Source organism: Montipora foliosa, chromosome 9 (assembly GCF_036669935.1).
Source record: "Montipora foliosa isolate CH-2021 chromosome 9, ASM3666993v2, whole genome shotgun sequence".
Classification (NCBI taxonomy): domain Eukaryota; kingdom Metazoa; phylum Cnidaria; class Anthozoa; order Scleractinia; family Acroporidae; genus Montipora; species Montipora foliosa.
This window is the reverse complement of record NC_090877.1, coordinates 35,262,861-35,269,071: the sequence shown is the minus strand read 5'-3', so window position 1 is coordinate 35,269,071 and position 6,211 is coordinate 35,262,861.

Genomic DNA, 6,211 nt, shown 5'->3' with positions numbered 1-6,211 from the left:
ATCCTGGCCCTGGTGTAAAACATTCATGTGGAGTGTGCGCTAAGCCTGTCAAATCTAACCAAAAGGCTGTTCAATGTGATTATTGCGATCGTTGGCACCACGCACGATGTTGTAATATTAACAATCTTGTTTACGACGCCCTAGCTAACAGCTCTTGCATGTGGATCTGCTGCGATTGTGGCCTTCCCAGTTTCTCCAGCTCTCTCCTTGACTCCAGTAGTGAGACCCTGACCAGCAACTATTTTTCGCCCCTTGACGATATTACACCAGCAACCCGATTTTCATCATGATCATTCAACGCAACAACAAACGATGGCCAGCCCTTCGCTTCATCAACTCCTTATAAGCAACCGCCAACTTCGCGAAGAGATGGAAAGGGCTCTACTCCAACTCAAACACAAAAGAATAGAAAGGCGTCACAATGTACCTCCACAGTACGAGTGATGTCGATAAATTGTTGTGGCTTGCGGAGTCTTTCGAAGCGGCTAGATTTCCAACTGATGGTTGCCACATACAAGCCAGATATTATCATAAATGCTAATGAGACCCATATCAATAATTCGATTCTCTCATCGGGAATCCTTGGTGGAAATTACACGATTTTCCGAAAATATCGAAATCTTAATGGTGGTGGTGTATTAACAGCTGTTTCCAACAAATTGATAGCGACACACGAAAGTAATCTGGATTCAAACTGCGAGGCGGTTTGGATGAAAGTACATGTTATAGGCAATAAACCACAGAAACAGTTCTTGAGGTGATGAAAAAGCACTTTCCCCAAAAGAAACTGGGATCACGCTGGAATGTACCGTGGATGAATAGCTCAATCAAGCGTATGATACGTAAGAAGCAGAAACTTTATAACAGAGCACGCAAATCAACTAGCCATGTTGATTGGAAGAAGTTTAAAGATCTACGCAAAGCAACTAAGAAAAGAATTCACTGTAAAAAGTTGAAAGAATTGTTACATTTGTATGTTTATTAATAACTTCTTTCTTTCTAACTTAATTAGGCAATACACACTAAAGAAAAAAATGGTAATAGCTGGATAAATATGTGGATAAAATATGAATGGGATTCCCAAGGGGTAAAGGTGCGAATGGGGACACACAGGCCCATGTGAGGCACCCACAAAAGGGAATGAAAATTTTAAAATATACATTATTTACAAATTTAATGTATAATTACTTATCATGTAAATCATTATGTATAAAATTAATATAATGTACAATTATTACTTATCATGTAAATTTTAATGTACAGTTTGTAAATATCTTTTAAAGTCACAATTATTACGGTTTCCCTCAAATTTAATTAAGAAATTTATCAAATCGAAAAGTGCAGTGCGGAGATGTGGTAAGCAGGCATTTATATTTGTAAATATTATTACACTAACAGAACCTTTTTTATGTAATTCAGTACAATTTTTAATAGCTGGGAATAGCAAGAGTCTTATTTGCAGTATATTGCATTTAATGGTGTCATTGCATCTTGATAATTTGGCCTAGAGTTGAATCGTCGCATCTCAAAGTGCCAAGTTTCGTTGGAACTTAGTTTACTTTAATAGAGCATTTTCGTGCGCCCTGCCACTTTTGAAGGAAAACTTTCAAAGCAGTTCGATTCGTCACAAATATGTGCTTTCCATACTAATGGCGATCACTGGACCAAGACATATTTGCAGAGATTTGACCGAAAGTAACGTGAACACTGACACCATTGTTTGAATTGGGGAAAGAAAATTTCAGTTGCGCGTCAAACATACACGGTTTTTAGTTCACATTTCAAGAGGAGAGAAGACGAAAAAATGTTCACAAGGTGTGAAAATCATACGTTAACAATACAGAGACTTTCCATGCCTTAGTCCAGAGAAAATAAGACTTGATGGTGGAGAAAACAAGCACTGTTTCTTTGACAAGGAAAAGCACTTTGGTACACGAAGGAGTCGAAAACTTCGGCGTTCAGTATTCGCTGTGCCAATTTTACCGGAAATATCTCTAGCCAAACCTTGTCTTTGGCTCACAAACTTTCACCTGTTGACGGCTTTTCGTGGACCAACGTCAGAGACAAAAGTCCTGTACTGTTAACGAAAGAGTTCAGTTTAAACAGAAAAAGCTATAAACCGATTGACATTTTGCAAAGTGACTGTTTCGTCCGGATAGAATGTATTCGCTTCAAAGAGAGAACAAACGAAATTCTTCTGTCATGCTTTTCTGTTACCTACCTTGACTCCATTCATGGATAAATTTTAAGCTATGAGATCCTTTGAACGGATTACCAGCTCATTTACCAGTGACGCGCCACAAGCAAATCCCGTCAAACTGGCAAATTTGTTTTGCATTCACTTCACGCGCGAGTATCCTCGTGAAGAAACCACAACAGAAAATCTTAATGCCGGTTCCAGTTACTTTAATACTCGACAACATCCATTGTTGTGATTTGCACATTCAATCATGACCATACCCGTTGCAAGTAAGGCAAAATTTTTCCAACTTCACGCAATTCTTTGACAAGCCTGAGCACACCGCAGTATTCTTAAACAGCCGATCTAAACATGTTTCGTTTCATCCGAAATAAAGGACTTTCCCATGAAGAAGGAATTGCCGAGGTCTTTCTATCTTTTGTCCATCTTCTTTCAGTATTTGTACCAGGAAGCGCATGGATAGCATTGAAAGTAAATGCAATAAAAACTACAACTAGCGACAGCGTCGACATCTTTTCTTCTCGCGTTTTAAGACTGTCTCGAAGGTTTTCAACCAATCACAACGCAAATAAAATTGAATTTGCCATTGATAATGCGCATGCGTGACATTAGTCTCCTTTGTTGCTCAGCACTGTTCAACTGAAGCTATGTAACAAGCATATCACGTGTCACGATTTGTGTTTCATTCAACAAAGTACATAGAATTCGGAGAGCAATTACTGTATTCAGCTTGTCACGCCATTGAAAACGAATATTAAACCGCTCAATTTCGTAAATTTAGCCATTCTTGGAGTTAAGATGTGATTCCTAATGTTATCCAACAAAAAGAAAAAACTATTACAGAGGGGAATCTTCTCAAATCGGAGGACATTTTGGAGAGAGACGGTGACATTCAGCTTAAAAAGAATTCTTGCTGAAGAAAAAGAATTTGCTGCTAAACAGCAAAAACCTCTCTCACGCTCCATTCTAATTTTAGAAATTACTCGAGATAATGGCATTTTTTACCAATTTCACGCTTTTCTGATTTTTTTCCATTCAAATAAGAAAATAAGCCTCGCCACTCAATTTTATGATATAAAATTGAGTAAAGATTATTATACGAAGTTTCATGACACAATCTGGTGCAAACTCAGGAAAATATCTTGTGGAAGGCGAGGGGGGGCTGTATAAAAGGCTGGGGGTGTTGGTCGTACCTTAGTAGGGGTTAAAAGAGCGAGTCTGGAACTTCTTAGGGTGTTTAGCCTCAAAAGGTCCACAGTCAGAGCTGTGGTGGTACCTATTAGTGTATCGTGTTGAAAAAAGAAAGAATTGGTACCTCTTACATGTGGGAAAACATGCAAGCCACGCCCACAAAACAGTATCTTGGTAGCCCCAATTTTTTTTTTCACAATTCTGACGAACACCCCCATCCTCTTTATAGGGAAGTCCTCCCCACAGGGAAAGAAATGGTATGCAAAACTTGTATGCCATGGGGTAAGCTTGCATTCCTTGCATACATTTCTTTTCTTTAGTTAGGAAACTTTGCACATTTACTTAATAGGGAAAACTAATTGATCTATGGAGGTGTTTTTTTGTTTATTGGTAAGTTATCAAAAATGTTGATATTGCGTGACATTGGTAAAAAGGTCCATTACACAATGTCACCTCCGGTGTCTCCAGGTTAGTGTTAAAGGGTATTATATACATTTCAATATTTGCGTGTTTCTCAAATTCAAAGGGATTTTTAAATTCAGAGTTTGAGGATGAAGTCAATTGTGATGTTTCCATCATTATGGGCAGTGACAGCGAGAACCATGGCAGTGATGAGGAGATTTCTGATATCTTATGAATCCTCAGTTTGCATCATAACCAATACCCCACTTCGGAAAATACCATAATACTCTTTGTTTATCCCCCCCCCCCCCCCAAATTTTGCATAAGCATGGCTTTTCTTTTCTCTTGGGACCATTGGAAGTCCCAAGAGAAACCGGAAACAATGCTTATGAAAATTTGGGGGCACAAACGGAGAATATTATGGTATTTTCCGAAGTGGCTTATTGGTAATTCCGTGGACATAGATTCTCCTAGGGTGTCACAGAAAATAGAATGAGAGGAAATGATTAAACAAAATCAAATTTACACTGGTATTTTATCTCTAGGATTGTTCCTCTCTCACTGAAAGTGACACAGAAGACATTCCTCAGTTATTCAGGAATGATGTTGAACTTCCCGTCATAAAGGTAGACTTAGAAGCTGGCATGGAGGAGATAGCCCATCTTCTTAGAAATCCACCCGACGATTACCTCTGCAAAAAAGTACCGGTAAAATGCGAGGCAAATGCTACGTTTCTGATAGATACGAAGGCTCTGAGACATCCTAATGACTGGAAGGCAGATGATCTAGGAGCGTTTAACTACGTGGGAAAGGTAACCGTAGGATATCTCCATGTTACTGGAGCTCGTTTCCTATCGAAAAAGAAACCGTCCAGGGTAGAAGATAAGAATGTTGTGCTGCTAAAAAAAAAACCTACTGGACTCACCAACGCCACAAAGATTTTAAGAGAGGATGTTTTGAGGGATTTGACTACAGAGGCGTGCGGATTCCACATGTGCTTGTTCGCTATGAATCTGATGATGAGCCCCATCCAGTTACCACAACAACTCATGAAAATGTAAAGAAAAGCAGCGGCTCGTACTATCGCAGTCGACCAAGTACGTTGCAGAGCGTCAAAGAGAAAGCAAAAGCACGAAAGAGGACTTCTAAAGTATACGACGAGATATTTGAGGAGGCAGGAGGTGTGCTCGGATTCCATTCACATGGGGACTTGCCAAGGAACAGACAACAGGTCAGTGATGCTACACGAAACGCGATGCCGAAAAAAGACAAAGATGAAATGTGCGAGTTAAATAAGACGTCCAGAGTCAAAGCAAGTGAATTGAGGCCATTTATAAGACGTGTCCAAGTCACCCCAGAGCCATCCTGTATTGTAGCAAGTGACAGACAGCTTAATGATTTAGTACGATTTTGTACAACACAGTTTCTTCCAGCGTCAGTCCTGTGCATTGACACGACATTCAATATTGGAAATTTCTTTGTTACCCCTACGACATACAAGCACAAAATCCTGGTTGATAGGCAATACTGCAAGGAACCTACATTATTGGGGCCGACTATGATTCACATGCAAACAAAAGCAGAAAGCTACAAGTTTTTGGGTTCGTCGCTTGTCTCCCTCGATGATGAGCTGAGCAACATTCTGGCGATTGGGTCTGACAGAGACGCTGCATTGAGAAAGGGATTTTCATCTTTTTTCCCAATCGCTACACAGCCGTGCTGCAAAGGTCACCTGGAGCAAAATATCCGACGTAAGATGAGAGACCTGGGAATTGGCCTGTTTCACGAGAAACTTTTCTTGGAAGATATATTTGGCTCGGAGGCAAAAAAAAGAGCTTGGCCTTGTTGATGCTGCCAGTCGCGATGAGTTTGGTGTGATCCTTGAATCATTGTATCCGGTCTGGAAAAAACGCGAATTGGCGGCCAGGCAGTTAACAAGTGAGGATAGCACCCTGTTTTACAGCTACTTTCTTCACTTTATCACAGAAGACATGAAAGGCACGATGATCGCCAGTGTAAGAAAGAAGACCGGGTATGACGAGAGCTTCTTTTTCAACAACGACCCAGAGTCGATGAACAATCGCATCAAAACACGTATAGAAAAGAAAAAGCTTAGTTGGCCGGAATGCGTACAGCAACTCAAAGAAATGGCGGAGGAACAAGAAAGGAACGTCAACCGTGCATTGATAGACCAGGGGCCCTATGGGCTTCGTCCTGAGGGTCGCCGACTGATAATACCGGTAGAAACGTGGCTTTCAATGTCAAAAGACCAAAAGGAGAAAAAGTTGAAAGATTTCCAGAAGATTTCGTTGTCAAAAGCGTTTGGAGTTAGTGCCTCTGGAACCGTTTCGATTCTTCCATTCCTTCACTATGGATACAGCAACTAAAGGAATGCCTTCTTCATCTGGCAAGAAACCA